The 23602-nt window shown below is 39.9% G+C and overlaps 1 pseudogene; it reads left to right on the top strand.

Moving 5' to 3' along the window:
* Positions 1-423: 423 nt before the first annotated feature.
* Positions 424-23602, top strand: part of LOC127198765 (ADP-ribosylation factor-like protein 3) — an 83348-nt pseudogene continuing 60169 nt past the window's right edge.

The following is a 23602-nucleotide window of genomic DNA, read 5'->3' on the forward strand; positions in this document are numbered from 1 at the left end:
GTTCCCTACATAGATGTAACTGATGAGCATCTCAGGATTCATGTGGGTCCACTAAGGGAAACAGAGACTGTCTCAAAAATCGACTCTGTTGCCTGCTCTTTGATCATTTTCTCCTGATGGGACTACTTTGCCAGGCCACAGGGGATGTGACGTGACTTGATGAGCTGAGGTGATTGTGTGTGGGCCTCCCCTTTTCTGAGGAATAGGAGAGAGGGATGGAGAGGAGGGGGTGGGGGACTGGAAGGAAAGGAGGGAGGGGCCTACAACCAGGATATAAACTGAATAAGTAAGTAAAGTAATAAAAAGCAAACAGACAGAATAACAGCATATAATTGACATGCAAAACTAATGATGCAGGGAAAGGAGAGCATGGGCACACCAGAGAAGCATGGTAAATGATTATAAGGTGAAAAGGAGGAGCAAATGGAGCTGCAGAAGGATGCCAAGCGAGGCCAAGAAGGTAAAACAGCTGAAGGAATGAGTCTTCCAGAGAAAGAGAAAAAGCATGCAAGGTAAGACATACCCCTGTGTGATGTAGGAAAGGAAAAGGAACCCAAAAGAGCCCACTAGAGAGTGACACAGAATTGCTGAGAGAGGGAGTAAGTCATATCTAGGGGAGCTCTTAGGACTTCTGGGCAGAGCCTGATCAGAAAAAGAAGCACCCTGTTTAAGGTCCAAGCATCATTCTAAGATGCCATTTCTAGGTTGTTGTATTTCTTTATGACAGGCATTGCCACATTCTGCATCCCCACATGCATGATGTCACTTCCTGTTGGGGAACCCATCTGGAAAAGCTGCTGATTATGATATTTCTGTGACTCAAACTGGAAGTAAGTGAGATGAGTGATGACCACCCCACCCTTGAAAGTGCTGAGAAAATCTAAAGTAATTATTAATGTTAACAATAACTCATTTAAGTTTTTACTATAAGTATTTCTGAAGCTTATGTTACACATAGGAGGGAGTGACATGACCTGGCTCTATTTGGCAGGCCTTAGATATTTCCTTGCTGTCCTGGATGTTTGATAACAGTAAACAGTAGTCAAGTCGCTGGCTAGACCAACTTTATGCCTGCACCAGCTTCCTGGGACATTTTATGGAAACCTTGATAAACTTGCAATGATGATAACAGTTGATTGTCCAAGTCTGAAAGGTACACTGTGGGTCAGGACAGTTTGAAATAGTGTCTGGCCTTTTGGTATCATATGCTTCACTGTTCCTTAGTGACCTTGTCACTCTTTTTACCTAGACTAGGAAACCACTGCCCTTCGTGGTGTTGCAGAGGGAACACCAACACTGGTACTAAGAGGCTAGTCTATGATTGGTCAAAATCTTTTGCCTTTAATGGGTATAATCAGTACCATAAAGTAAGGCTATGACTGGCTTCTTAGCTAGGTGCTTGACTTACTTTTTGGGGCCTGGGGACATAGCTCAGCTGTTAAGAGCACTGGCTGCTCTTCCAGAGGATCTAGGTTCAATTCCTAGCATCCATATGGCAGCTCACAACTGTCTGTAACTCAAGTTTCAAGGGATACAACACCCCTACACAGACAAACATCAATGCAAATGAAATGAAAATAGATAAATCATTTTTTTTAAAGAAAGAAAGAAGAAACCTTACTTTTCTCCTGTTCCCTAGACATCAGTCTCCATCTCTTAGATGAGTTTTATGGGACATTACCAGGTACATGTCTCACAGTATTCCAAAGACAGGCAGAGATAGGTTCTCAAAGCTGTCATGTTAAAGAAAAAGAAAATGAATGAAAGACTTAGGTTGGGGTCACAGCTTTAGGAACAATCTGAAAGAATACATCTGTCCTTATTCTAGCCACCTGTGAAGGGACCATTTTTTCAGAACCATATGCAGATAGGCTGCAATATACCTATCTAAGTGGACTAAAAAGTGTCTTAGTTGCTGTTCTATTGATGTGAAGAGACATTGTGACAGCAATAACTCTTATAAAAGAAAGCACTTTATTAGGAGCTTGTTAACAGATACAGACCCTTAGTCCATTATCATTATGGAAAAAAGCAGGAGTATGGTGACAGGCATTGCAGCATGATTCTGGAGGAATAAGTGAGAGATATATAATTTTCTGTAGACATCAAGGAGAGAAGAGGTGGAAGGGGAAAGATGGAGAACTGAGCCTAGTTTGGACTTTTGAAACCTCAAAACCCACCTCAAATGATGTATTTCCTCCAAAAAGGACACACCTTTTAGTCCTTCTCAAATAGTGCCATTTCTTGGTGACTAGCATTCAAATATATGAACCTATGGGGACTAATCCTATTCAAATCATCACAGAGGTTAGTTTAGTGGACTTCAGACACAAACCCATCAGGCTCCTTCTCTTTTGGCAAGCAACCTTTTTTTATGCACTATAGTTACTGCTCAGACCTCAGGTGTCTGTTCTTTCTGACTTTCGTAGAAATGGGAGGAGAGAGAGAGAGAGAGAGAGAGAGAGAGAGAGAGAGAGAGAGAGAGAGAGAGATGGCCACTTCACTTGTCTTCTATCTATGCTTAATTTCCTCTATTCATGCTATGGACAAATTCTTTAAGCTAAGATCCCAGGTTTACCATTAATGGCATACTGTCTGACATTTTTCCCATTGTCTCATATACATCTGTGAATTCTGCTACCTCTATATTTAGGTATTAGAGGTGTTTACCTCAAGTCTAGTTTTCTTCTAAATCTCAGACTCTCATATTCATCTGCTTGCTCTCTTAGATGACTCAATGGATCTAAAAAACAAAATTTCATAAGAGATTTTATAATCTACCCTTCCACTCTATAATTAGTCTCTCCCTGAAATAGACTGCAGCAAACTGAATGAACCCTTACCTACAGCCACAGGCTTGACACAGACCCCTCACTCTGTGTTACCTCACCTCCATAATCCAACTCATTACTTAATTATTTCTTCTTACTAATCCCTAAAGTTTATGTGTTTCTCTCCATCAGTTTCAAGGGTCTTGTCCAAAGAGCCATCAAGCCCTGCTAGAATTTCTAAAAAAACAATGTCTGTTTGGTCTAACAGTCAACACGTCTGCCACTTATGAGCTCAAAACCAATCATGCCAGTTACTTAAAAACCCTCCAGTTAGGTGCATACAAAAATAAATCAGTCAGATGACTGATAGGGAAGTTACAAGTAGAGACGTGAGTGGAGCTAGTGAAGATCCAAACACAGGGGTCTGTCAAGCTCCAGAAGCACCTTGGGTTCTTTTCCGGAATTGTGCCAGCAAGAAAAGGCTTAGAGAGCAAGATCCAGCATCTCCTTCACCACGAGCAAGGATCCTGTGCTATCAGAAAACAGATGCCCGAAGCCAGTAATCTTTCCAGGGGGTGAATGCTTATAACTCAAGGTTCTAAGCAAACATCAGCCATGATTCAATACTTCTGTACCTAAAAGTTTGTGGCAGTCATACTTAGAAACATGGGTTCAATGTGAATTTCACACTAATGAGTTTTGATGCTAATATCAAAACGTTATATATATATATATATATATATATATATATATATATATATATATATATTTTTTTTTTTTTTTTTTTAGATAGTGTCTCTCTGTACAGCTGAAGTGGAGGTCAGACTTCTGCTTCACCTGGCCACCTCCCAGTCACTGGTTTGACAGAGATGAACAACCCTGCAGGGATTTGACTTCACAGACATTTTAGATGTCCTTAAAAAATTTTCTGAATAGACAAATTACAAGGATAGTCCCAGGCAGCAGGACTCTGAGTTCAGATTTTGTTTGTTTCACTTACCTGGTAGTGCAGGACTTAGCACACATTGCCCCAGTCATACTTCATCTTATCTACACAAAGGAAACAACTGTAATGCTCATAACCCATTAAGCTTTTTAAAATATTGATCCAGCTGATTTGTGTAGAACACTCAGAACAACACTAGTTTATAGGAGTTTACATAGTGTATTCTCATTTACTTTTAATGAGGAACGTATATCCCAAAAGATTTGGAAATGAAGAGTCTCATCCTAAATGTTTATCATTTAGGTCAGCAAGTCTCAACCTATGGGCTGCAGTACCTTTGAGGGTTACATATCAGACACTCTGCATATTGGATATTTACATTATGAGCATAACAGTAGGAAAAGTACAGTTCAGAAGTAACAAAAAAGTTGGGGTCACCACAAGAGGAACTGTATTGAAAGGTCGCAGCATTAGGAATGTTGAAAACCACTGATTTATGTGAGGACCATGAAGACCAGGTAGTTTTTGTTTCTGAGTCATTGGTAAAGACTGTAAAATGTGGATGAGAATATTTTTTAAGGATCAGAGGAGGTAAATACACAGCTAAGGCATTTTGCAAGTGTTCACATGGTGGTCTCTAACAGATGCCAGTTTGTGTTTCCAAAGGCTGTAGTGCTTTAGAAAAAGACTTCCTGAATTAGCAGCCTTGGAGAAATCTATAACATTAATTTGTCTCTGTGTAGATGTGCTCCATGTCTGGAGAAACTGTTTTCTAAGTGACTTGTTTCTGTCCTTGAGCCTTTTAGTACACAGGTGGCATAGAATGGCAGGAGACTGGCCAGACCCTGAATGGCTCTCAGTGTGGTATTTCAGCTACCACCCTTAATTTAATGGCTGGCCCTGGGTAACTAACAGACTGGAGGCCACCAGTGCTAAGCTTGCTGAATGCTTCTAATCGACACTTATTTTAACCAGTTCATTAAGAGGCCAAAGCTTTCCCAGGGATATGCAGTGAATTGGACCTGTCAAAAGAGCCCGCATAATGGCTAAGCAAATGCATTAATTAAATGGGACCTGCTCTGCCATCCCCAGTTCACCCTGGGCCCACAACCTGTAGGAAACCCTGAGCCTAGAAATGTGGATTTAGAGTTTTCTGGCTGCAAACATCTAGACAGGAAAGGAAGACAACAACACAAGCCACTGCCCGCACCACCTGCTTAGTGCTTTGCTTTTACCTATGGGTCACAGAAGCTTTAGATTGTAGCCTACGAGTTGCATATCTTCAGGTAGGCATTTTTGTGTCAGTTAGACAGGCACCTGAATCCTCTGTTTTCTTTATACCACCAGTGACTCCCATCCATGGAATACAGCTGCGATGGCAGGGGCCATATTCCTCCTTGCTAGAGTACAAAAAAGGAGTGGATCTGGGTGCACTCAGGAGTCCTCAGGCGCCCTCAGGAGTCCTCAGGCGCTCAATTGGTCTAGGGTTCTGTTCATGGCCTAGAGGTACCCCCAAACCTCTTGCAGCAGCTCTGTTTCAAGTGTCATCAGGGCCTCCAGCACTCTCTAGGCTCTGAAGCACTCTCCGGCACTCTTGGGTGCTCCCAGCTCTTTGGCTCCTCCAGATGCTTTGCATTACTCCTAAGCTCTCTTCCAGGTGCCCTCTGGCACTCTTCAGGTGATCTTAGGGAGTCTTGGTGTCTCAGCAACCCTTGAGCTGTCTTGGGACTCACAAATATTTCAATGTTTGATGATACTTTCAGACATTATCAGGTACTTTAACACATTCTCAGATCCTCTCAAATACTCTTGGGTGCTCCTGGGAAGGCATAAGAAGAGGTTACTAGAATATGGTTTTTATTTTGTGACTACCCTAGAATACAATCCCCGCCAACCAGCTTCTCTCTGTAGAAATGTAACTTTGGATAAAGCATATACATTCTCCAAATTTTAAAAAGAGCTCCCCATCAGATGGTAATGAAAGTAGCATTTGTCTCATTCTAATGAGATAATTCTAGACTATTTAGGATTAAGTCCCATCAGCTGTTTTGTAGTCAGAATATTTGATACTGCAAAGCTTGATAATGTCATTCATCATCCTATTCCCTTCCTAACACTGGGTTTCTGCTCTCTCCTCATGACACAGTGAAACATAATTATCTGGATTGTCCTGTCACATGCTTGATGAGGGAGCTGAGAGAGCTACGGTCTCTTAGCCACCTGGTCAGCCTCAGGCCTGGCTGGCCCATTCATGCTGTCAGCAACATTGACTCCAACTCTGGGTCTACAGAGAACTGAGAACTTTTGCTTATTTCCAGGCCACTATAAAGATGAAAACAGGAGAATATCATAATATCATGGCTACATGGGAGGAGGCCATGTTGCAGAAATGTGTTGTCCATTCTGGCTGGTCTGGTTATTTTGAAGACACATTCACCTCTTTGTCTGACTAAGGCAGATTACACATGTTTAAACTGTTCTTCATCTGGACTCAGACCATAGCAAATGCAGAGAAGCTGAGCAAGAACAGACTGGCAGTTCCAAGTCTAAGTGTCTATGCTGATCGGTTCTGGAGAAGTCCCTGACCAGCACTGTCCTGACAGGTTTAAGGACCAGCGCTCAGACACTAGCCACACCACAGGAGTATCTCCCTGAGAGGGCAAACCAGCTGCTGTCCTAGAGAGGAGAGGATCACTTAGGCAGGCCCCGAGTCACCTGTTATTGGTGTAAACCTGTACTCAGTTGATGGAATAAGACTTTTTAAAATTATGAATTCCTTTCTGCCAATATATTTTGGTCAAGTTGTTACTCTTCCCCAACTTCTCCCAGGTCCTTTTCATCTGTATATTTACCAAAATTTATGTTCCCTCCCTCCCTCCCTCCTTCCCTCCCTCTCTGTCTCTGTCTCTCTGTCTCTCTGTCTCTCTCTCTCTCTCATTAAAATCAAATGAGCAAAACACAAGAAACAACAATAAAACTCACAGAAATACACAAATAAAACAAAAGAATCAAAACGTCTAAACAATTACCATTAAGTTTATTTTATGTTGCCCTGCCATGAAGTATGCTTAATATCGCCAATGAAACTACATTGGAGGAACTAATTTTTCCTTTACCAAGGGGTATTGATTGCAAATAGAGTCTTGGGTTCAAAGCTTACTGCATGTATTGTCCGTGGCTGGTGCCGTAGTTTGAGCAGGACCCCTGGGCCCAGATACACTCATCATAATGTTCTTCTTGTAGATTTCTAGGACCCTCTGGATCCTTCTATTTTCCCATTCTCCTGTACTTCTCTCACCTAGAGTCCCAATAGGATGCCCTCCCCTCTGACCCACTTTTCTGGTAAGTGAAGACTTTCATGGGACATGCCCCTGGGCTAGTGTTCAGATATAAGTGAGTATATACCATTTGACTCTTTCTGCTTCTGGGTTAACTCACTCATTATGATCATTTCTAGTTCAATCCATTTGTCAACAAATGAGCATATACAAGGGGAGGAGGTCCCCTTCAGTTACAGTCATAGAGGAGTGGAGTAAGGGGAAAACGGGAGGGAGAGAGGAATGGGAGGACACAAGGAACAGGATAACAATTGAGATGCAATATGAATAAATTAATACAATATATTAAAAAAGAAAAACACTAAAAAATAGAGTCTTGGTTAGAGGTGTGAGCCCACCTCCACTTCCCTTTCTCAGGACTTGAACCTGGGCAGGCCTTGTGCATACTATCAGTTTCTGTGAACTCATCTGGGCATCAGTGTTGTGGCAGGACAACAGTTTTCTTGGACACAACCGTCACCTCTAGTTCTTACAGTCTTTCCACCTCATCTTTCACATAGATCCATGAACTGCAAGGGGAGAGATTTGATGAAGACATACCATTTAGAACTTATTACTTCAAACTCTCTCACTCTCTTCACATTGTTCAGTCATGGGTCTCTGTGTTAGCTTCAGGATGCTACAAGAAGAAGCTTCTCTCATGAGAGCTAAGCAAGGCACTACTAATCTATGGATACGTATGCCATTAGCAGTAGTTTTATTGCTATGTTCTTTTAAAAAGTAATAATATTAGGGTTTCTTTTAGGCTCTCGATCTATTTAAATGCAGGTTTGTTATTCTTTATCAGTGTCAGGTATGGGTTTCCTCTTATGCAATGAGATAAAATAAATTCCATTTTTAAACAAGCAGTTGGTTACTCCAATGGCATTTATGCCACTATTGCACCATTTTACTTTAGAGGTAGGGCACTGTTAAAGGGGCAGGTATGTAGCTGGTAGACACTGATGGTTAGCTTTCTTTTCCAGGTGTGTGCGTGGCACCTTTAAGTAACATGAGCACTATTCAGTAGGGGCAAAATCTCTATTTAGGCACCACCTCAACCTCTCAATTTCTCCATTTTTATGACATATGTAAGTGTTATCTCCAGCAAGAGGACGTCAGCATCTGATTTATCTAGACCGTGGGGAATATATCTAACAGGATTTGCAATAATCTGTGATATTTTAGGGTTTCCATGGAACCCCTTTGGCCAACAACTTACCAAGATACAACCAACTCCTTGCACTGGAATTTGTATTTCCAGTTTGTCTCCTTTTGTTATATGGTGACTTCATTTACATTGTTTTCATATGTGTATGTATTTAAGGAAGCTTCAAGAGTTGTGGATTTGCATATAGCTTTACAAATGGCCTTTAATGGTAGTTGTTCCTCCCTCCATTCCTTTCTTTACCCTTCTCCTCCATACCCTCTTTATTTAAACCTGTTTTAGCTCCCCTTTTGTCTCTTTCTAAGAATATATTTTATTTCTCCTTCCTCTGTAAAACCTCTATTTATCCCCTAGTCTCTTACTAAGATCTAAACTCTGTGGTTATTCATATTGTACCACCTATACTGAAGGCTTAAAAGGTAAAATACTCATATAAAAGAAAACATGCATTTATGTTTTTGGTCTGGGTTACCTCACTGGGGATGATATTTCTTTTCTAGCTCCATCCATTTACCTGTGAAATTTATTTTTAACAGCTAAATAATATTGCGTTGCATAAATGTACCACATTTCTGTTATCCACTCATCAGTTGATGGACACATAAGCTGTATCCAATTTCTGGCTATTATGAATAGAGCAGCAATAAATATAAATAAGCAACTATCTATGTAGTAGAATTTAGACTATGTTGGGCAGATACTCAAAATATTTGGATTTTGAAGAAGATTAAGCCTCAGATTTCTGGGGAACAACTACCCTTATTTCCATAGTGGCTGTACCAGTTTGTAATAAACATTCTTATTTCCCCACATCTTCATCAGCATGAGCTGTCATTTGTGTTATTGATCTTGCCCATTCTGACTGATGTAAGATGAAATCACAAAGTGCCTTTATGTTGCCTTTCCCAATTGGATAAGGATATTGACAATTTTGATTGTTTCTCAGTGATTTGTGATTTATCTGTTGAGAACTCTCTGTTTGGCACTATAGCCCATCTTAAATTGGGTTGTTTGATTTATTGAAACCCTTGTTCTTTTTTAGCTTCTTTATGTATTTTTAATACTAATCCTCTATCAGGTATGTAATTGTTAAAGACCTTTTCCCATTCTGCCTGCTGCTTGGCCCAAATGACAGCTCTTTGCTGTTCCGAGCTTTTCAGCTTCATGAGATCACGTGTATTCCTTTTTGCTCCTATTGTCTGTGTTGGTGTTCTGTTCAAAAATGTGTTCCAACGCCAATGATTTCAAGCTCATTTTGCATTTTCTCTTCTATTAAATTCACAATGTCTTGGCTTATGTTGAGGGTCTTGATCCATTTGGAGTTCAGTTTTATGTAGTGTGATAAATATGGATCTACTTACATTTTTTCTACATGCGGCCATCCAATTTGACCAGCATCATTTGTTGAAGATGCTGTCTTTTATCCAGTGTGTAATTTTAGCATTTTTGTAAAAAAAAAAAAAAAAAGGTTCATAAGTGTGCGTGTAATTATGTATTGGTCTTCCATTTAATTCTATTGATCCTATTGATCCATGACCATGGGAGATATGTCCATCATCTGGTGTCCTTTGCAATTTCTTTCTTCAATGTCTTGAAATTCTACAAGCCTTTCACTTGCTTATTTAGACTTATTAGAAGAGATTTTGAGGGTATTGTGAAAGACACCATTTCCATGACTTCTTCGCCAGTCTACTTATAATTTGCAAATATGAAAGATAATGATTTTCAGGGTTAATTTTGTATCCTGCTCCTTTGATTAAAGTGTTTATCTGCTGTAGACATTTCTTGGTAGAGATTTTAGGGGCTTTATGTATAAAATCATGTAATTTGCAAATACAGATATTTTCTTTCTTTCTTTCTGTGCTGAATAGGTCTATACCAACTCAATATAAACATATAGTCATCTGAGAGGAGGGAGCCTCAACTGAGAAAATACTTCCAGATGACCAGAATCTAGGCAGGCCCAAAGGCACTTTCTTAATTAGTAATTGACAAAGGAGATACCAGCATGTTGTAGGCACTGTCACCTCTGGACTGGTGGCTCTGGATTCTATATGAAAGCCGACTGAGTAAGTCACAAGGAGCAAGCCAGTAAGCAACAATCTACCATGTCTTTTGGATTAGCTCCTGCATCTAGGTTCCCTACTGAATTGAATTTCTGCCTTGGATTCCCTCCTTGAACTGTGTCAGGGTATATGTAAGCCAAATAAACTCTTTCTGAAGTTTATCCTAGTGTCTTTAATAGGACTGGGCTGGAAGATCAAAATTCCTTATATTGGTCTTTACCTTGGAGTATTTTTCTTTCTTTTTCAATTGTGATTGATCATTTTTCTGAGTATAGTAGTCTGAAAAGGCATCTGTGGTCTCTTAGAGTCTATAGAACATGTGTCCAAACTCTTATGACTCTCAGAGTCTCCACTGAGATTTCAGGTGTTATTCTAATGGACCTACATTTATATGTTACATGGTCTTTTCCCTTGCAGCTTTTAATATTCTTCCTTTGTTTTGTAATTTTAGTGTTTTGGTTATCATGTGTCATGGGGAATCTCTTTTCTGGCCCTGTCTGTTTGGTCTGCTGTAAGCCTCCTGTACTTTTACAGGCACCTCCTTCTTTAGATTAGTGAAATTTTTTTCTACAATTTTGTTCAAAGTGTTTTCTGTGGCTTTGAAAAGTGTTTCTTTCCCGTCTTTTATTCCTTTTATCTGTAGAATTTTTTCTTTTCAAAATATTTTTTCTTTTTTTACATATATGTTTATATTATTACACATATACAAAATAAACTACATCCAACAAGAAGAACCATGAAGCAATCAGGAATTATATTAATGTTACATTCATGGTGTTTTTGGCTATTTGTATTTGGCAACCTTGAAGAAAACATCTTTTCTACTTGGTATGTATAAAATTCTGAAAGTAAATATATATCTATCATACCTCATCTCTATCAACTTAAAACATCTATGTAGACCTAAAATCATCTTAAGCACTAAACAACTAAGTTAATTGTGAAACTAAACTATCTGGTCTTCAATTCCATTAGAGACTTGAGAAGGAATAAAATTAATTACCTGAGTAAACAGGAAGTGCAGGTTAACAGCTTCCAAAGTGAAAAAAAAAATAACAGAGACAGTTTGCTGCCTGAACAATCACCCAAAACTCTCTATAATGTTGGAGCATCATCTTCAGCCTTCCCAGTACATCTGACAGACATATTTGTGAGGCAGGAACTATATTTTTCCTTAAAGAACTGGATTTCCTAAATGCTTTGTGCCTGCATCGTTTTTAGGTTAAACATTTTTTGAGTGAAGTATCCATTGCTTCTATATTGCCTTAAATACCCAATATTCTCTCTTCTATGTCTTTAAATCCATTGTTGAGGCTTACTTGTGTGATTTTTGTTTGACATTCTAAATTTTTCATTTCTGGCTTTCTTTCAGTTTGGGTTCTCCTTAGTGAATTTATTTCTCTGTTAAATTCTACTTTCATATCCTGAATTGTTTTCATTATTTTATTGAACTATTTGTATGCCTTTTCATGGACTTCATTAATGAGTTTTTTCAGATCCTCTTTAAGCTCCTTGAACATATTTTTAGCTGCTGCTTTGAAGTCCAGGTCTTGTGCTTCAGCTATACAGGGTTTCTTAGGGTCTACTGCAATAGATTTCCTGGCTTCTGGTGGGTGAATATTGTAATGCCTTTTATATTCATGGTTTTGTACTTGGATCTAGGCACCTGGATTTATGATGTGATGTTTGAGGTGTTATATTGATGTCAATATTTGGTCTTGTCTTTTTCTGGGTGGCCACTCCATTCTTTGGTAGCTGTTACCCACTCTTGATCCTAGGCAAGCGTGGTAGGTGCAGCGTCCCTGGTAGAGAGTGCTTTTGATGTAGCTAGTAGGGCCTCTGGTAGGAAGTGTTTCTGTAGATTGGCAGCTGACACAAAGAAATTGAGATGGGCTATAGAGTTAGGTTGAGAGGGCTAGTTGTAAAGAGCTAGCCTTTGTTGACTAAGTTCAATCTTGAGAATAGCTTCCATGATTTTTCCTTCCTCCTGCATTCTTTAATTATTTCATTTTGAGATATTAGAAGAGCACAATGTTGTGTGAGTTCTAGTGTCTGCACAACACTCTCACAGGGATGCTGTATTAACTTAAGCATAAGTCTGAGCTCTTGCTAGCCTGCTATTTCACTAAGTTGGTTTTGATTATCAAGAAAATTAACTCAAGCCTATTTCTTTAACCCTCCACAGTACTGAATTACACCGGATTCATACCTAGCATTAGTTGAGAAGACTTATTGGATTAACACGTATCAAAGAAATATACTATATCTTCTAGAAAGAGAAAAACAAGTGCCAACTGTTACCATAGTTGTGGGGCATGCACATGCCCTTGGGAGAGCTCCCAGATTCCTGCTATTGCAACAAAGAAAAAAATGAGCAACAGTTGCTGAGAGCAAGGGACTCCTGGGGTTTCAGGACCTATTTTTGGAGACAATTTGGAGTCGCAGATCCTCTTTCTCAAGCTCATTGTTGAACCTCACGGCATCTTTTAGCTGATTCTTTGGTGACGTGATATCCATTATTTCCTTCTTCCAGCAATTTGTTAAATTATGATATAGCATTGCCACCAAAACCCTTTTATCAGTGTTACTGGGATGATGAGTGCTGCAATGGAAAATATTTTGTGTTGCTATTTGGAAGAAGTGACAAGTTATAGAGTGAGAATATGTGCAAGTTCATGACTATACATGTTTACTTGCATATGCACACACACCTGCACACACTTTATTTTATGTATACTTCTTAGAGAATTTTGCAATAGTGAGGGATTGCTGCTTAAGAAAACATGATACCTCTGTACTGGTGGGTACAGAGCATGCTTTATTTAACTTTTTAGAAAGGCTTAATTTTGCCTGGAAAAAAATATAAGAAGAATGAGTCAGGGTGGTGAGGCAGTGATTAGGCAATAAACAGGGTGATCAGGTGGCCGATGTCATGATCTACAGTGAATCATTTGGAGGGAAGTCAAGGGCAGTGGCTGAGTGTGCATTTCACTGTTGCCTGTTGTCACGAACACATCTCTGTGACAGAAGCACAACGGGCAAGACAATCCTTGTTTGAAAAGGACCTCTGCAGCCACCGGGATGCAGCAGGCTGATTCCCCATGGTTTCACTTCCCATAGTTGACAACATGAGCTCAAGGTTGGCAGCATCACAGCTTGCAGTGCAAGTAGAATGGGACCAGAGTTTTGGCCTCTGCCAGTTTCTCACCAGGCAACTCAAGACCGTGTGACTGCTGTCTTATTAGAATAATATGGAAAATAATACTAATCTGAAAAGATTTACAGCAGGAAGATAAAAAAAAAAAACTCTAAGGCCTGAATTTCTTGGAATAGAATTTGAACAAATCCAGGACAGCCTATTACTTGTCAGGTATCATTTCAGAGGGAAAGTTCCTGTGTTGCAGTTAGACTGAAGGGTACACACACACAGAGAAAAGGGACAACAAAAATAGAGAAAATTAGGCAAAGCCATGAGACTGCTGTCTGGGCTCAATGCTCATATGCTTCTTCTGCCTTGGATAATATTTTAATAAAAATCAGTTTTGTTCCACTTAATTTTGCTTGTGTATGTGTAAAAGTCAAAGGACAACTTGCAAACATCAGTTCTTTTTCCATCAGTTAGGGCCTGAACATTTAATTCAGATTGCCTGGCTTGGTATCAAATGTCTTCAGTTGCTGGGCCATTTCATGGGGCTAGGATAGCATTTTAGGAAAGTGGGTTTTTAATGTTATTTCAAATTGAATTCAAATACTTTTCATCAGGCCTTGCTCTTTTACAGAGTATTGCAGGCTCCCTTTGCCTACTCCTGAATCTCTGCAAGGTTAAGTGCTATGTGAGTTCCCTATCCGTAGGTCATCAATCCTTGAATGAGGACAGCACTGAGATGTGAGTCTGCTGCTAATAGGAAGGGTGTTCCAGGATTTCAGAGTGTGTGGCTTTATGGATGCATTTACTGAAGCTAATGGTCTCCTCCCAGACCAAAGGGATATGGCATTATTTTGGGAGCTTTTCCTAGGTCTAGGCAAGCTGTTGTGAGAATGGCTAAACCAAAGAGATAAGCACCCACTGGACTCAAAGAGAAAAATGAAGAATAATTTGGCTAAAATTCTCATTCTATGAAATATATTCTCTACAGAGGTTAATATATGAAAACTTTAGTTTCTCTAAACAGATAGAGAAGAACCTTCTAGATATGGGACTTACTGGGTGTTCCTTTGGCTATCAGTTCCATGCATCCAAAGGAGACTATAGCCTTTGTGGGACTCTTGTGTCATGTTCTTGTTCCCTGTCTTGTATTGTGAAATATACCCCCTCTTACACACACCTGCCCTTCTTATATCTTCCATGATGCCACTGGCAGAGCCAAGCCGGAATCAGTACCAGCCATCAAACCTCTTGAACTATGAGGCAAGTAAACATCTTTTCTTTATAATTTATTCAGCTTCAAATATGTTTATACTAAAGAGTCTAATACATACATTACCATTGTATCAGACCGGATGACCATCTTTGTTAGAAAGACGGCCCATGTATACAAAGCATAGTTTCAAGAAGAAAATCACACTTTAAGTCCTAAGTTGTACAGAGGCCTGCTGCAGCATTACAGGGTAGCACATCATCCATCACTTAACTTTTTTTCTTATCTGAACTTCTTTCTTTCTCTCTCTTTCTTTCTTTTGCTTTCCTTCTTTCTTCCTCCCCTTCTCACTCTCTTTCCTTTCTCCTTACCTCCCTCCCTTCATTTTTCCCTATCTCTTTTTTCTTTCTTTCTATTTCATCCCCCTCTTTTTCCTGCTCCTCCTCTACATTTCTTTAATATTTTTCACATTCATTGATTTATTTATTCACTTCACACACCAATCTCAGCTCCCTCCTTCTCCTCTTGGCCCCAACCTCCCATCATCTGCCTTCATTCCATGCTCTGCTTCTCCTCTAAAAAGGGGAGCCCCCCACCCTGTACTAACCCGCCCCAACACATCAAGTTGCATCAGGACTAAATGCATCCTCTTTCACTGAGGCATTAACACTTGCTGTCCTTAACTCTTGAATGTTCCCCCAAAGGCTCTTGTGTGAAGGCTAGGCCCCTAGCAGGTGGGACTGATATAGTGGTGGAACCTCAAGCATATGTCATCCCAGGGAAGGAAGCAAGGGTATATCAGGCCCTGGGTCCCTTCTATCTCTGTTTTTGTTATTGGCTAGCATGGCACGAAAAGAGTTCTCTTGCTCTACACTCCTGCCTGATGTAGCATGGTACCACATACCATAGGAACAAGACAAAGCAACCATAAACTAAAACCTCTAAAACTATTAGCCAAATAATGATTTTTCTTTCTTTCTTTCTTTCTTTCTTTCTTTCTTTCTTTCTTTCTTTCTTTCTTTCTTTTCTTTCTTTTCCCTTCCTTCCTTCCTTCCTTCCTTAATTCATTCTTTCTTTATCTCTCTCCTCTCTGTCTCTGTCTCTCTGTCTCTCTCTCTCTCTCTAAGACAGAGTTTCTATGTATAGCCTTGGATGTCCTGGGCTCATTTTGTGGAACAGGCTGGCCTCAAAATCACAGAAGTCTGCCCCCCTCTGCCTCCCTGAGTTCTGGGATTACAGGTGTGTGCCACTGTATCTGGCACTATTTCTTTCTTTCAAGTTGATTGTTTCAGGTATTTGTCATAGCAAGAGAAAACAAATCAACATATTTTCTGTGACTCATTTTATTACCTGCAAAATGGAAATGATAGCTAATTATGAGTGTTAAATGTAGCAGAGTAGAAATTCTTAGCCACAGATGACATTCAGCAAACACTGTAAGAATTGTGACTGTTCTTTATGCATATTGAGGTGGGGTTAGAGATAAGAGCTTATTTATTAAAGGCTAAAGCTTGACCAAGGCGTTTCCAAGAGGAAGTCTAATTTAAGTGAAAAGATGTAGGAAAAAGAGGCACAGATGGAGACTAGAAAATAGAAAGAAGGATTTTGCACGATAAATAGGAAAACATAAAGCAAAGAGTGGAACTAAAGTTCTCACAGAAAGCTCTAGGCGTTTCCATCCATGTTCCTAGCTCACTGTCAGGTTGTGGAATCACAGATCCTAGATAGACAGACACTGAGCATACTTTCCTTCTCATGACCTTTAGAGATATCTGGAAACACTTGCTAATGTTATCACTATCACCTTTAAGAAGGGCGGTCATGAGGGCTTAACTATATGCACTTGATTGAAGCTGGGTTTCTAAGTCTTTAAATGTCAGAAAGACACACATGGTATGTTCTCACTTACAATTGGATTTTAGCCCTATAGTAGAGAATGCACATACTACAATGCAGAGAAAACAGAAACTGTTGGCAGGACCATCTCTATGACAAGCTGCAGACCTTAGTCAGGGTAGGCTCCTTGGAGGATATGAGGGAGACTACAGCTGAGAGTCCTAGTTTCAGGTGCCATAGAGACTAAATGAAACACCTTCTAACTAGACAATTCTCTTAGTAGAGGGAGAGGAACACCAACTCACCCATAAAACTTCAACCCAAAACTCATCCTGCCTACAAGATATGCAGGAATAAAGATAGAACAGATAGAAGAGAGATTGAGAGAACGTCCAACCAATGTCTGGCCAACCCAAGACCCCGCCCCCCATGGGAGAGAGCCAACCCCTGACACTATTAATGACACTCTGCTACGCTTGCAGACAGGAGCCTAGCAGAATTGTCCTCTGAGGAGCTCCACCCAGCAGCAGTTTGACACAGATGCTGAGACTCACAGGAAAACATTGGGTGATTCATAGGGAGTGTTGTGAAAAAGCGAGGGGAAGAAAAAAGGGACAGGAGCTCCACAGAAAGACCAATAGAGCCAGCTAACCAGGCCCAGAGGACCTTCCTGAGATTGATGTATCACTCAAGAACCATGCATGGACTAGATGTAGGCACCCTGCAAAGATGTAGCTGATGGAAAGCTCAGGCTTTGTATGGGCCCTCTAGTAAGGGGAGTGCAGGGTTTCTCTGACATGTCGTCTTGTTGCCAGCTTTTTGATCACTTCCCCCTGTGGTACTGCCTTGCCAGGTGACAGAGGAAGAGAACTCTCTCAGTCCTGATGCAACTTGGTCAGTTGGGGTAGACTGGAAGTGGGGCTCCCCTTTTCCTGAGGAATAAGGGAAAGGAATAGGGGAGAGGGAGAGAGGGTGGGACTGGGAGGGGAGGATGGATGGGGCTTTCACCAGGATGAAAAGTGAATAAATCAATTTTAATAAATGGACAAAAAATCTTATTTCCCAATCAGAAAGTTATGCTTGGCCAGAAAGCTGTAGGCTAGCTGGATTCTGTAGACAAACCCTTCAGAATCTTGTCTCACTCTGATAGAGGATAGTTCTTGCTCTTGCCTGAAGTGCACTTTACCCTTTGTGATATTGTTTCCATCTTCCTCTATCACAGTATGTTCAGGAAAGCTTGGTTTCCTTGGAGCCTGGGATTCTCCTGTCTGTACATGGCAGAAAGGAGCTGTGACTATTTACCAGTCTAAGGTAATTTTGCCTTACCAGGATAGAAACTGGGGCTAGGCAAGGAGAAGTTCATCAGGAACTTGTCCTTGGAACATTTGTGGCTCTGTGCGTTTGACAGCAAGAGCTGCTAAGGAGCAGACTTCCAGCAGCAGCCAGGGATGCCTTCTAGTGTTGCAGTGCCTGTAGAGACTCAGAACTTCATGGCTTCTTGGTCTGTGGGAGGGAGAGCTTTGATTGGCCCCGGGATTATCAGGATTTCTCAGCCTTGGCCAGTGGCCAGTGTTGGAGCTCCTGAGCCTGGAGTCTCTGAGACTTTTTACACTTAATGCTTGGCCACACTTTGAGACTCAGTGACTAGGGCCCATGGTTTTCTTTCCCTACCTCTTACTGCCTTTTGTCCTTTTTAATCTCAGCATTCTGCCCTCTGTCATCTGCTCTTCTGCTTTCCCCCTTATTCCTACCCTGGCTACCCTCCCAGAATGTTCAGCTGTTTTGTTGCTATAGCTACCATCAAGGCTACTGCTGCTGAGGTGATATCTATCCCCGTTTCTCTGCTACTGATGATAATTCTGCCATTCTTGCTGCCGCCTCTCAACTGTTGGTTTTGTAGCTCTTTGGTGGTTGTCAAAACCATTGGCTACACTCTTGCTGAATCACTTCCATAGCTTAGCCTTCCAGTCGCTCCCCTTGCATCACTACTGCCACCTTTGTTTTCTATATGGTCACACCTTGGTTCAGAAAGACCCATTTGGAGGAAGCCTTTTATTTGACCTTGTGTTTCAATACCAGAGAAGATTACATAGAAGGAGTATCTCCCAAATGACTCCAAAGTGAACCAAAGACCCTGGTCAGACATCCAGAAAATGGAGCATTTGTACCAACCACAGAAGAGCTTCATGTCCATGAAAAATTGTGGTTACAGCAATTGTAACATGCTTTCCTTTATGCCAGTCATAGCAATTCATTTGCTAGACCACAAGGTGAAGTGTTCTTTTCCTCAGTTTGGATGGATAAAGATGCTGGGTCTTTATCTAAAATTCAACACAAAATATTTGCTTCAAACTGAAACCTGATACAGTCATAACTAGGGCCATATAGATGGGAACTGAATTTGTGTTGTAGCTGCAATTACCATGTAATTTAAGAAACACGTGAGTGTTCAAAGGGGCTGAAATAAGAGCAGACTGGATGGAAATTTGACAATACTACTTTGCTCAAGGCAACCAGGGCACCAGGGAAAGAGGTCAGTAACTGTCAGTCAAGTGGTCAAATTGTCCAAAGCCAAATTTTTTTTGCTTATTTACAAGACACTAGCCTCGGTAGTTTTCTAATGATGTTTAACATCTGCCCAGTGTCCCTGCCCAGGGTCTACCTCCTGTGTCTTGTAGACACCTTAATAAATGCAGAATGTGTCTGTAGACAGGCCTTTAAGTTGAGGAGCAGCAGGAAAGATTAGATTGGATACTGAAAATGCTCTTTTAAGGAAGAGTAACTGGCCCTGGTGAAGGGAAAGGTACTAAGTTGAGGGCCTAGAGGAACAGCTGCTGTTCAGAGTTGTTTGCACTCACACATGTGTTTACTTCCCCTACCTCTCACCACCAATTAGAGACCCTTTCTGAATTTTCCTATTTCCCCCTTCATGTCAGTTGTATCTTGCTCTTCCTGTCTCTGCCTTTACATTTTATTTTGCTATGTTCTGCTCTTACACCAGGGTACATGCTCACATAAAGAATTAGAGATAAGAACACATGAAAGAGAGCATGCAGCATTTGAGTTACTGCACTTCATATAGTATTCTACAGTTTTGCCCATTTTCTGCCAATTTTGTGATTTACTTTTATTTATAGCTGAATAACTTTTCTTTGTTTTTATATACAACATTTTCATTATCAATTTGTCAGTTGAAGAACATCTATGTTCTTCCCATCTCCTAGCTATTGTAAATAAAGCAGAAATGAACATGGCTGCTCAAGTATTTGTGGAAGTCCTTTGGGAGTACCTGGGTTATGGGGTAGATTTACTTTTATCTTCTTGAGGATTCTCTATATTGATATCCACAATGGCTATACCTGTTGGCATCCTCACCAACAGTCAATGAGTGTTTTTAATCCCTCATGTGTGATACAGCATTTATTGTCAATTATTCTATTGGTCTTAGCCATTATGACTATGTTGAGAAGAAATCTCAACATTGTTTTAATTTTGTCTTCCTAATTTCTAAGAATGGTGAAACACATTTGGAGATATTTCTTAGCTATCTTTATTCTTCTATTGAGAACTTTCTGTTCAGATCCCTAGTCCTGGACTTTTTTCAATAATAATAATAATAATAATAATAATAATAATAATAATAATAATAATAATAATAATAATAATAATAATAAGTATGGCTGGTAGAGATTCCGTCCCACTCAGTGGGCTTCCTTTTGACTCAGTTAATTGTTTCCTTAGCTGTACAGAAGCTTTTAAGTTTTACAAGGTCCCACTTGTCAGTTGTCAGCTTTAATTCCTGAGCAAATATACTTTTTTTCAGAAAGTCATTTCCTTTACCTATATCCTGTAAAGTCCTTCATATGCTTTCTTCTAAAAGTTGTAATGGTTTTGATTTCAGATTGAGTTATTTAATCCATTTAGATGTATTTTGTGTGTGTGTGTAAAGTGATAGATATAGGTTTAATTCTGTTCTTTTGCATGTGGAAATCCAATTTTCCTAGCACTGTCTGTTGAAGATGCTGAATTTTCTCCAGTGTATGTATTGACCTCTGTCAACCCTCATAATACTGTGTTTTCCAGTACTCACGTGTGAGTCTTCTATTTTGTTCCATTGGCCGACATATCTGTTTCTGTGCCAGTACCATGATGTTTTGTTACCGTAGCTTTATAATACATCTTGACATCTGGAATGGTAATCCCTATAATCCTTTTGCTTACAATTGCTTTGGATATCTGGAGTCTTTTCTAGTTGCCTGTGAAGTTTCAGATTTTTCTTTATGTTTCCATGAAGAATAATATGAGTATTTTGATGAGAATTGCAGGCAACTTATGATTTTAGTAAAATGATAATTTTCATAATTAATGCTGTTAATATGATTCTGCTTTCTGTTTTATAATGTCTTTCTGAGTATTTTTTTCAGAGATCAGATGTTTTCATTATAGATGCTTTCATCTTGTTTAGGTTTATTCATAGATATTTTATTCTTTGAGTATGGGAATACATCCATGATCTCTATCTCAGCATATTTGTTGGTGGTGAATAAAAGGCTACTTACTTTTGTAAGTTGATTTTATATTTTATGTTTCAGCCACTCTGCTGATGTTATTGGCTGTTTCTGAAGGTTTTTGCTGTTATTTTGAGGGTCTCTTACATATAAAATTGCATCATCTGCAAGTAGGAATGATTTTAATTCAGTTTTTTACAATGTATATCCCCTTGATCTCTTAATTTCCATTTCCTGCCTCATTTCTTGCTGTAATAACTATATTGAAAAGGAATGGGGGTCATGGACAGCCTCATTTCACTCCTGGTTTTAATGGGATTGCTTTGAGTTTTTCTCCTTCTAAGATAATGTTGGCTTTGGGTTTGTCATACATAGCCTTTATTTCCCACCAAAAATATAAACTATAGGACACAAACCCCAGTGCAATGAGATTTCATCAGAGTTCTTGATTAGAGTAGGCCAAATGACTCCCATTACAATATAGGTTATGGCTATTGACCCTGTTTACCTATCAGAGGTTAAAGGCTAGTTTCTATTGCTGAAGACACCACACACTTTGGACACAGGACTCAGAAAAATCAAGCTAAATCTAGCTTGCATGTCTCCATCGTGTGGTCTAGCTTTCATAGTGTCAGAAACTACTAGCCATGATACCAAGAGAGGGAAGCAACCAATACTGTTTTCTAGCTGTGATTCCTATGAACTACAACAATGACCAGCATAGCAAGATAACTATAGAGGTACAATTGTGACACCTATCTAATGTTGATAAATAATGGCTGTCTAAATGGATTTAAAGACCACTTAAGAGTAGTGAAACCATCCTTGGTATGAAAAAGTTTGTAAAGCTACCAAAGGCTTTTAGAGGAGTGAGTGTCTAGAGCTGTCACTTTAGCAGAATAGCATAATTCCCATCATCATTCTAAAAATATGCCCATGGCAACAGATAAGTATAGTTCTCACCTATAAAAGAAGCATCTTTTGCATTAAAAGGAGACAATTAGAGGAAACTCCAACTGGTCATAATGCAGAGATGAACTGACTATGAGGAGCCCAGGCCAGGTTGATACATCTACAACATATGTCCTGCAGCCAAAGCTAAGGAGAGCATAGTGATGATGATAGGGTAGGAAGATTGTAAGGACCAGAAGACAAGGAGATCTGCTTTGAGATGGTGTTCTTTATACATGACAGGAACACTACACATAGATGATTCTTCAACAATATGGCTGCCTAAATCAGACCTGAAAATGACAACACTAATAGACATAGTAATCTAACAGAGAAAGATGAAATCTCATGGAGTTTTACCCCTAGAGCAAGAACTACAGAAAACTAAAGACTACTGCGAGGGAGAATTAGTCTCTCGTGTGTGTGTGTGTGTGTGTGTGTGTGTGTGTGTGTGTGTGTGTGTGTTTAATTGTAACAATAAAATGAAGAAATGTTGTACATTTTAGAAGGAGTGGGATGGATAGGGGAGGGGTTGGAGGGAGGAGAGGGGGGCGGGGGAAGAGATACATTTTTTTCACCATCTTCATAAGAAAAAAATAAACCAGAGAGAAAGCTATGGCTTTCTAAGTTATTAAAGTTGGTGAAAGCATTAGTACCTTGGTGGAAAGTTGAATAAATGGAGCCACTCTAGCCAGTGGAGAAGGTAAGCTAGCTGCAGACCTTTAGCTTTTCTTCTTCTCCTCCAAATTACATCGCCCAGTCTCACCTCCACTTCTGCGACAGAGTACCTGCTATAGCCTCCCTTCTTCCAGATTACTAACTCCAGTGGATCCCACAGATATTCCCTTCCTAACTTGGAAGCACAAAGACTGTAAGAGCCAGAGGTGATGGAGGATACCAGAGAACAAGGCTGTCTTAGTTTGGGTTTCTATTGCTGTGACCAAATCTAATGGCCAAGAGCAAGTTGAGAAGAAAAAGGTTTTAATTGGCTTACATTTCCATATCTCTGATCATTATCAAAAAATTATAGTAGGAACTCACATGGCAGAAATCTGTAGGTAGGAGCTGATACAGAGGCCTTGGAAGAATGCTGCTTACTGGATTGGTGGCCTGGCTTGCTTAGCCTGCTTTCTTATAGAACCAAAGACCATCAGCCCAGGGTAGTACCTTCCATAATGAAGTGGGAAATCCTGCATTGATGACTAATTAAGAAAACGCCTTGCAACTGGATATTATGAAGACATTTTCTCAATTGGAGTTCCCTCCTTTCAGATGGCTCTATCTGTGTCACATTGACATAAAACAAAGGTCTTTAAATCAACTTAGCAAAGCTCATATGAGCTCGCAGAGGCTTAAGCAGTGTGCGCAGTTCCTGCACAGGTCTGCACCAGGCCATTGATATTTAGTGCTTCTGGTTTAGTGTTTTTATGGCATTCTTGAATGTAATTAATAAGTGAGTCTCTAATTTGTGTGCCTTCTCATGGGCTTGCTTCCCCTTGTTGGTTTATCCTGTCCAATTTTGATGTGATGATTTTTGTTTTATTTTATTAAATATTGTTTAGTCATATTTAAAAATATCTGAATGAATGAGTGAATAAATGAATGAAAATCTAAGTGCTAGACAAACAATTGAAAGGTTAACAGCTAAACTGCCATTTATAATTGCTGGGAGAGGGAAACT

This window comes from Acomys russatus, chromosome 14 (assembly GCF_903995435.1).
Source record: "Acomys russatus chromosome 14, mAcoRus1.1, whole genome shotgun sequence".
Taxonomy (NCBI): Eukaryota; Metazoa; Chordata; class Mammalia; order Rodentia; family Muridae; genus Acomys; species Acomys russatus.